At 42.7% G+C, this 9,954-nt stretch overlaps 1 long non-coding RNA gene across 1 annotated transcript; it reads left to right on the top strand.

The window, feature by feature from the left end:
• Window positions 1-3,028: 3,028 nt before the first annotated feature.
• Window positions 3,029-5,759, top strand: LOC134483572 (uncharacterized). The gene is made up of 3 exons (XR_010060379.1): window positions 3,029-3,217; window positions 4,253-4,412; window positions 5,596-5,759. It is a non-coding gene; the product is annotated as an uncharacterized LOC134483572 (long non-coding RNA).
• Window positions 5,760-9,954: the final 4,195 nt, after the last annotated feature.

Consider the following 9,954-nt stretch of genomic DNA (forward strand, 5'->3'; position numbering starts at 1 on the left):
TGGTTCTTTCCAATCATGTCTGAGTGCATCATCACGGGAACCCCAAAGAAAATCAGAAATGGGTCCTTGAAGCTGATGCACAGGGCCAGTATAGACCTGAATATTACAGAGGACACCTTGATTCTTAACACAAGGGATCATTTCTCGATCCCTCTTGTCACATAATTTATGACAAGATGTCACCTTTCCTAACCTTAGCTTCTTTTCCTAAGTGCTGCTGAAGGGAAGATTTGGTGTCAAGAGGTCTGGACTCAGACCACAGGAACACTGAATTCATTTAAATAGGTGTAGTTTATTGAATGCACACCAATACAGTTCAACCAGAGCAAAAGCTTACAACTGTGTACTGGACATTGCTAGGCCCACCTCATTGCAAAATCCTCATGGCCTAAAGCACAAGTGCTGGAAATGCTGCTGTCTATGGGCCCTGACTCGGGTCATTTTACACATAATTGTTCCTATTTTCCTTGAATCTAATGGGTCCTATGTGAAGCTCATAGTTGGGGAACTTGTTAAGATTAACAAACCTCGTAACATACAGAATATAACAGGGTATGTGACCAGCACCACACAGTTCAATGTCAGATTTTTTTGTTTTTTGTTAGTTTGTTTGTTGGCATCCATGATGTGGAGGCGTATTACAGAACAATAGGAAAGAGCTGGCTGCTGTGTAACAAATTTGCTGCTATTAAGGTAGGTATGGGGGCAAGACCTCAGCAACAGCCCTTAAGATGGGAAGGAGATGATGTGTTTGATACCTGAAACGAGCTGCCTCAGCTGTGTTTCTCTGCCTGCTCAGTGCCCATTCACCATCACTCTGTCCCTGAAGAGGACCTCAAGGTCTGCCCCCTGCTGCCTGTGAGCCAGGACTAGGCACAGAAAGGCAAGGCCACAGCACTGGTTTCCAATTCCTCAGTAATGCTGGATTTCCAATAATGTACTTGTATACACAAATACAGTGTGGTAAGTTACAATATATACTAATCATCTTACATAGGGCAACAGTTGATTGACTACAACTAATTCTATTTTAAAAAAAGAAAAGAAACCTGGCTCTTGTGGAAATATACAAAGAAATATCTACGATGGTGGGCAATGAATTCTGCCATGGACTGAACTCAGAAAGGTGGGGTTGTGAGAAAGATGCATGGTCAAATAGCCCACCAGGTTCACATTGTGTCAGCTTGATTTAATCTAAAGACAAAGAAGTGGAGTATCTCTGATGGCTTCCTTCTAATACCTTGAAAGGATCCCTGGGGATTGGCCTCAGTACATCACACTTCTTGATGGGGCAACAACACTCAAGGAAGCTTGAGATTGTCATAGGCACAGTATTATGCTACATATACAGAGTAGATAATACTACGATGTTCAGATGATGATATCCATTTGTATGCACTCTTAAGGTGAACCTAAGGAAAGAGAGATCAAGGTCCTTAGAATAGAAATATCAGTCCCAGTTTTTTTTTCTACCGTTCCAAACTGAACGACTGGTAGGGAGAGAATGGTAGATATCGAGAATTGGTGGATGATGCTATGAATGCAGGGTGGGTTTCTGTGCTGGTTTTAGACAGGGTCTCAAGTATCCCATGTTGCCCTCTCCCTGGCTGGCCAGGTTCACTTTGAGCTCAGATAAACCTCCTTCCACTTTCCAATAGATAGGCTTACAAGAGTGGCTTCCAAGGACTGTGAGGACAGCATTAGCCTTTGACAGTTGAGGTGTGTAACCCACAAATATAGTTTTAGCCACGTTTTCCCATGTCTACCAGCTATTTCAGAGTGTTGCTGTTCTATGCCTGACAATCAGAGACACAGAAAAATAACCTGATAGAGAGCAAGGACATGGTGATCACATCCTTACCTCTTCTGTACGTTCTGGATGAGGTTTGTTAAAATTCCAATATTGCAAAAATCTTTATATAGGGCCCATCACATCAAGGGTCACTGTGAACTGTTCTATCTAAAATGTCTAATCAGAACTGACTACCATATAACACTTCCTGCAGTCCTCATATGAGAAGCTTGGGATTTTGTTTTGACTTTTTCTTTTCTCTGTCTCTCTTATTTTTTGCTATATAAGTTGAGAGAAAGATAGTTAGGGCCATGAATTTACCCCCAAAATTTGAACTATGGATGTGATCAATCAATGTTAGTGTGTGCATTCTGTAAAGTATTCATTTTTCACTATAATAGATGCTTTTGTGTTTGGTGTGGTGGCCATTTCCCAGTGTACAGGTGCTGGGACCTTGCTCTATCCACCTAATGATGTTTATAGCCTCATTTTAGACATTTCTGTGCACCCGCTCTATCTCTTGACTATTTTATTTTTCTGACAGAAGCTCATGGTATATCTTACTCAGGCCTGTGAGCAGTGCTCCTTTGGCGACATTGGTGCAGAGAGGAGAACCCCACCACCAGCATGAGGTTCCGTTCACTGGTGGCTCCAATATTGCACTTTCCTCTGCCAACTGGTCTCCACACTTTGCCTAGCACCATAAAGACTTCAACTCTTTCTCCTAAGGAATATTCTGGCAATTGTCGATTGCTAAGCACATGACTTCATGAGTGTTCCCCTAACACACACCCATGTTGTAACCTACCATGCAGACTATTTCTTGATGTGATATAAAGCACCTGTACATAATGAGACAGGAGAACTTTTGACTGCATATTCAAGCTGGTATGAAATCTCAGGAAGTTTTAATGGCTAACATTGGTGAATGAGGACAATTTGAGTTACGATGAGACATTTTGGGGCAAGATATGGAAGATAACATTCATTTAGATGCATAGGAATTACTAAGGTTTCTTTATAATCAAGCCTTGAGGAAAGTTTGGCTTTGGAAGCAGGAGATGCTCAGTGACTCTGCCCCAGGAAAGTCTCCTGGAAAGGGCACCTCTGCTTATGCTCAGTACAGGGAGAACATTAGCAGGAGGCAAAGTCTGCTCCCCATGACATCTGCTGTCCCTTCTTGGACATTCTATTGTCTCCTAGAGAGTTCTGGCATCCTCTGTGATGTCACCAGTGTTGTAGTGACAACCAGTGCCCTAGTTTCTCTCAGTCTGAGTCTGGCAGTTACAAGCTAAGACATGTTTTCCCTTCTTCGCAAGCGTTTTGGGAGGGGGAACGTCGATTGTGGACAGACTAGCATGAAGGAATCTTGCCTTTGTTCTCAAAGTAATGATTGACAGAGACAGCAATTCTGGGGAATGTTTAGTAAGTTCTGGGCAGTACATTTTGAGCTCCCTGTCAGGGGGGCTGCAGGCTTAAGCTGACCTTTCTAGCAATGGGCCACAGCAACTGGAGCATCTGAAAAGTAATTGAATTTCCATGAATATCACAATTCCTTAAAGTCAAGGATTTCAGAACTTTAGTTTCCCCAAACCCACAGGGAGGATATGGTAAGGCCAAAGCTATTATACTGTGAATTTCTGGCCTTTACTTTTACAGTGCATTTGTTAGGTTACATTGATATAATAACATGATCAGGAGTCATGGAGGGTCCACCTTTTCTGAGTTTAGACAGGGCAGCACTGTATTTCACTCTCATTGCTTCTTTAAATACAGTGGGTATCTGACAGTAGGAACAGGGGGAGAATTGTGCTCCAGGCAATAGCCTTATTTTCTTAGACCTTCTCTGATTTTTTCTAACTGGCAGGGTCATCATTAGCTTTATATATTAGAGGTTGTGTGTTACACACATTTTTCTAAAATACCAAAACTGTTTGGAACATGTGGACCAAGATTCAGCCTGTAACCTATTGGAACTTCTGGGGCATTTGTTATTTCATATAGGGGAATTGATAAGTCTGTTGAACATGTCCTCCCTGGAAATGTGTTTTCAATCCAAAGTTGTTGGCCTAGAGTATCAGAGTAGGACATCTGAGTGTCTCCAATCACTCAAGTTTTGTGGATGGTGAATTTATCATCTGAGTTCTGAAACCACAGGGGTGAGGGTCCTTAAACCAAGTTGTACCCTGTTCAGTTGATGATAATCCTGGAGAAGCCATCTCCATGGTACATGTAAGCACGTGATGTCCAGCATAGGGAACACCTGGCTGCTTACATCTCTTGGTGTCTATAGAGTAGTGGGAGAACTGAGATCCACTGAGGAGGCCTCTTAAGCATAGACCAATCGCCTTGCAGTGACACTGGGTTCCAGGCTTGTTCTCCTGTTTAGGCCTCACTGTGGTCTATGTACACTCTATGCATTCTCCCCATGCAGGTTCACTTTTGTTCTTCTACCTACAGACGCTGGGAGAGAAACATCTTCCCCTGAAACTGCCCTAAGCGAGAAGCAGGCCAAGAAGTAAAAGGAGAAGCTGATTAAAGAGCTGCAGCTCATTACCGAGGAGAGAAATGACCTGAGAGATCGCCTGAGGTTTCTGACAGAGAGATCTATGAAAAACAGGTATGAATTGCTCCAAACGTTCTTGTTTCATTCCTGGGTCTGCAAGGTCACCTTCATCTCATCCTATTAAGGTTTTGGGTTCTAGAAAGCTGTGCCTCCCACACCCGGTGCCAAACCTCACCTCCCATATAGAGGAGATTCAGAACCTGACCCTTCCTGAGGAGAGAGATGGACAATAGACTCATCTGCTTCCATTTATTGAAAAGCAGGATTTGTGGTCTGAATGAAGAATTCAGGGATAAAGTCAGGGAGAGTGAGTTCCCAGTGTGCATTTGCAAAGACCTTGATTGCTGGTGGCTTTGCAAGATTGTAATTGCAGTGAGTTTATGGTGAGTCTCTGTACTTGCTAGGCAGGGGACTGAGTGCTGGAAGATCCAGGCAGCAGCCTGAGGGGCCTGGTCCCAAACTGTTCATCTCAATGCTTGACTAGAAGTTGTCAGGCTCAGCCCTGTTTGTTATTGTCTGTGTGTCTGTGGGAGCCCCTCGGACACAGCAGTGGTGCATGCATTTCTCCTGGTTCTCACAGTGCTCTCTGTTTCCATATTTGCTTTTCTCTTTCTCTGACTCTGTTTACATTTCTCTTTTTTTTTGTGGGTGTCTCTCAGTCTGTGAGTCTGTGTGTGCATACATCCAAATGCATATGCACAACTGTTATATGTTTATATTTCCCTCCACACTTGGAATCTAGGGGTCTATGTCTTGGCCTGAGTATTTACCTGTAACACTTTCATGGTGATGTGAATGCTTTGTTCTGGGAGCCCCACTGTCAACAGCACAGTTCTTTGCCTATGTGGACACGTTTGTCGGTTTATTTGTATTCCTTGTGCAGATTATAATTTTGTGTTGATATATGGTCTGTTATCGGGACAGGAGAAAAGAAATCACAGGTTTCTGGCTGTGTTGGGTGGGGGAGCATGGAGAGGTGTGGCCTAGGCTCTTGATAGCTCAACTGGCTTGACTGCAGATTTCCTCTTGATTGAATAAAGGGAGCCAGGGAAGCCTCCATCTGGATGCTGAGATTCTGGTGTCCTGGACGCAGAAAAACACGTTTCTGAAGCTGAAGAAGATCCCAATATGTAGAATTCAGAAGGTGTCCTTCCAGGGCTGGGGTAGTACAGGACCCACCCTGAGTTCATATATTCCTAAATGCTGATGTTCATTGTATTCTATCATTTGGGGCCAGGCCACACTTCAGGCCAAATCCATATTATGAAGACCTGGAGAGAATGGAGGAGGAGGTCATGTCAAGTCTGCACAACTTAGAGATGGAGAACACTGAGATCCATGAGAACAGCAATAAGCTGAAGAAGGAGATGACCTTCTCTAGGTAAGTCCTGGTCAGAAAGGCTATCACCTGTGGAATGGCCATTTCTGACTTTCTTTGTTCTGGATTGGACAGTCTTCAGCTATGATTCTATCTCTTGTGCTCTTTACACATCAGTGTTCCAGGGTCATTAGGACTCAGTTTTCAGTTCCATAAAAGACTGTTACTCATCCCAGGATTGTCTAGGCATCTGCAAAAGGCTCTAGATAGAACAGCACTGATTGAAGTCAGCAGAAGGTTATTAGGCTGACCTGGGCCTATGGTGTCAACCAGGTTTTACCAAACTCAGTGCGTGCACCACATGGTTAGCATGACCTTCCCTTGGTTCTACTGACCTCTTTTGTGGGTGTTTGCCAACTACTATTTGGTGTTGCCCCCATGCATTGGGCTTTCATGGATAGTTGAAGATCCATGTTCTTTTTGAGAGATGTGGACACTAATTGGTGCTGGGGCCAAGCAAACAATTTATTCTTCCCTGAATTAACTCTTTGTGGTTTGTGCAGGAGCATTATATGTATCGAGATGTATTTTACTAAGTCTTCATGGGTATCTGGGACCTGGTAGAGTTAGTGGGACTTGGGAGTAGGAATGGGAGAAAGGGGCAGCATGATCTTATTATGCAGACTGTATTTCCAGAAACCTGCTCAGCCAGCTCCTGATGGAGAACACATGCAGGAAGAAGTTGGTCCCACGGAAGCAGGGGAGCAAGGAGGGACATCTTGAGTGTGCACTGAACCAGAAATATTTGGTTGACTTCAACAAGAAAGATAAAGACCAGCAACGTCCAGACCCAGCATCATCAGGTAGGGACGAGCAGCTGTGTTAGCTTAACAATATCTGATAAAGTTTGCCAGTTTGATACATCTTTGCTCTCTCCTACCTCCTTTCTAATTTACACTCATAACCAGCCAACCACCTCATGTAATGGCATTGTTCATTGCTCTGCCTATGCACAAGTATTCTGGGAAGTTAACCACTTTTCAGAAACTGAATTATTTTGCAAGTATATTTTGCTGCTCTTTTTGAAGCTGCATTATAGAAATGGTGACAGATCAATAACATATCACATTATTGCACATGCACGTGATAGATTGGATGCTATGTAGAGTTTTGAACAAGTTCTTGGTTCTTGACAAATGACAAGTGGTCATATGACTTCTTGTGTAGGAAGCACCTTTCTGGGATAAGAGCCAAGTGCAAATGTCAAATTAGTACTTGTCATTGGCTTTAACCTTGGTGACATATGGACATCTCCTTTCTTCCTGCAACCCAATGAGGTCCCTTCCATTGCCCTGTTCTTGGTTTGCACTGGTATAAGTCTGGGTCCCATATTGGCAGCCCACATTACTGTGACGGTTGCTGGAGATTTTGCCCTGCCCACAGAGTTAGCAACAATGATATCAGTTAAAAGGTCCATGTCGACTGTCCAAGAGAACTGAGGTAGTAGAGGGCAGCATTCTGACAGCTGGCTTGCGTTTCACCACCAAATCAGTGTCTGAAAAACTGCCTTCCTCTCCCAGGTCTCAGAAAGTACAAGAGAGCTGGAATTGGACACACCCCAGTAAGAGAGCTTCCTGAAGAATAAGTTGCTTTCTCAGGAGTCCCTGATGACAAACATCCTGAATGGTAACAACATTTTTTTTTGGGAGAGTATTCTTCCTCAGAGTTAATTTGTCATTTCTTAGAGACCCTAAATTTATATAACACTAAGCCAGCCTGACTGATTGAGGTCTTACTCACTTTCTTCTTCAGAAAACACCACTTGAGAGACAGCTTGGGGGACCGCCTTTCATTATGTGTGCTAGAGGAGAAACAGCAATACATCTGTGCTTCTACATGTTCGTTAAGAATATGCTGTTTAGAAATATTTTTGTTATGATTTTAATTGAAGTTTTCATTTTGTTGTTTCATATTTATATGTTCTTGTTACTATTTTTCACTTTCAAATATTTTTAAATATTTTTATTCATTTTAATCCTGTTCTGTTGTAAAAATGTATTCGTTATGAATAAAAATTGAATTCTATCTCTTGACTCTTAAGACCATCATTCTTATTCAAGGGTTCTGTCCCCTCCTGTGGACTTAGAACTTACAGATAGAGATGTATCTCTGCATGTTCCATGGAGCCTGGGCTAATAAGTGAATTCAAAGTCACCAAGGGGTACCCAGTGTGACAGTGTCTTTTGTGTGGATAATGTGGCTGTTTCTCCGATACACACTTTGTAATGTAATCACTGACATGCTTTACCCAATTGTTAGGGTCCATGTGGTTCTTCTGAGAGAGCAGCAGGTGCTCTACCCTGTGAGTCATCACCACATCTCCTGCAGGTGGCTTTTGTTATTCCACTTGAGGTGCTGTATTAGGTGGACAGGATCAACTCCAATTAAATAGAGAGATCTCAGGAGATGTATGTTCACAGGGAACTTACTGAGCTGTGCGTGCTCAACGTGTTAGGTTGCCAGGCATCCCTACAGGGCTCTGGTGTCCCCACTGCTCAATGAACATTGGGGATCATCCTCCAGCATCACTTAGTTTTCATATTAGAGCAGATCTTTCACCTGTTATCAATGATGGCCATATGTTTTATGCACATCTGATAAAATACTGAATAGAAACTAGCTTCCTGTAGGCCAGATTGGCTTAATCAGTTTTTTGATTGTTAGCAAGAACATTATCTTAATCTAAGCAGTTTAGGGAGGAACCTCAACAGCATCCATAGTGAATGCAGCCTGCAGCTGTGAACACAGGTTTCTGTTGGAGAGCAGGCCTGTGCAAGCCCAGAACTGAGGTGGGACAGTTCAAGCTGCCCTTTTTCCATGGCCAATCTGGGATCGTATTGAGAATGTATTTTTTCCAGGTGACTCATTTCCAATTTATGGAATTGAACTAACTTACTGAGAGTGGAGGTGACTCAGAGAGTTAAAGTACAGAAGGACCAATCCAGAATGTCCACAAAAGCTTGCTGTCACCCCAGGGCTTTTAAAAGCTCATCAGGTATAGAGAAGCAATGTAGTATTTGGTTATTCTCATGCTTTGGTTAGTCATTCATTATAAGCTGAACATGACACAAAAAGAGTCATCTGTGTCACAATAGAAGCTAGTTGTAACTAGATTTACACCACACTATCACATCACTACCGTATTTGAGGTTCTCAGTTACTATCTAAGAACCTGGAAGAGGCCTGGGTCTTGCTACACAAACTCATAATTTATGTCTTCATGACACTGTGTGCTTTGTTCTGTTGATGCTACCATTGGCATACAACACCTTGGATACTTTGTGCTGACATCTGTGACATGAGACAATAGTTCATGTCATCCTAACCTGAATAAAATGTCCTTAGAGTACAGTGTGGTAGGAGGGGCCTTCTTTTCCTCTGAGATAGCAAAACATTTCCAGTCTCCAGTCAAGTCTGTCAGGCATTGTCCAGTGCCTGTCTTGAAATGTCCACCCTTGAAGCTGAGAGTTTTCATCGAGGCTGCTCTGTAATTTTGTAGAAGATTAATAGGTTCCAACCCTAGTATTTAATTCAGTGTGACTGTACTTGCCGAACATGCTCAAAGCCCTGTTATCACCCCTAGCCCTCTGTGCTTTAGAGAAAGTAAATAAAGAACCACATTGCACTTGAAATTTCTCCTCCAACAAAAGGAGAGCCTGCATAGGGCCTTTAAGTAACTCTAAGCCCCAGCTTCCCCACAACTCCCTCCATCAATTCCATTATTGGTGTGTTTTCATTACTGTTCACTTTCTTTTTTGTGTGCAAAGAATGTGCACCATGTCAGTAAAGTGTGTGTGTGTGTGTGTGTGTGTGTGTGTGTGTGTGTGTGTAGTCCCTAGTGAAAACTGTCGAGGTGCATGCAGTCTCATGTTACTACTGTCCCATGGCACCTTGCAGGGAACACTGAAATGGTGGCTACTTTAATTCAACCTAACCCGGGTGTGCATGGTTTTCAGTAAGATTTTGAGGTCATCACCACTACAGAGAGCAGAAACAGCTTCAGTAGTTACATGTTGCTGTTAACAAGATGAGGCCAAACCTCATCCCATAGAATGTCAGGTAGGATTTGATGGCAGGAAATTAATTCAGGGTTCAAATCAAATCAGTCAATTACAAATAAAGTGAAAAATACAAAGTGTCAAGAGAACCAAGTCCTGTGCGTTGGGTTTTTTGTTTGTTTTATTTATTTTTTGTTTCTTTTTTTGTATTTTTGTTGAG

This window comes from Rattus norvegicus, chromosome 19 (assembly GCF_036323735.1).
Source record: "Rattus norvegicus strain BN/NHsdMcwi chromosome 19, GRCr8, whole genome shotgun sequence".
Classification (NCBI taxonomy): domain Eukaryota; kingdom Metazoa; phylum Chordata; class Mammalia; order Rodentia; family Muridae; genus Rattus; species Rattus norvegicus.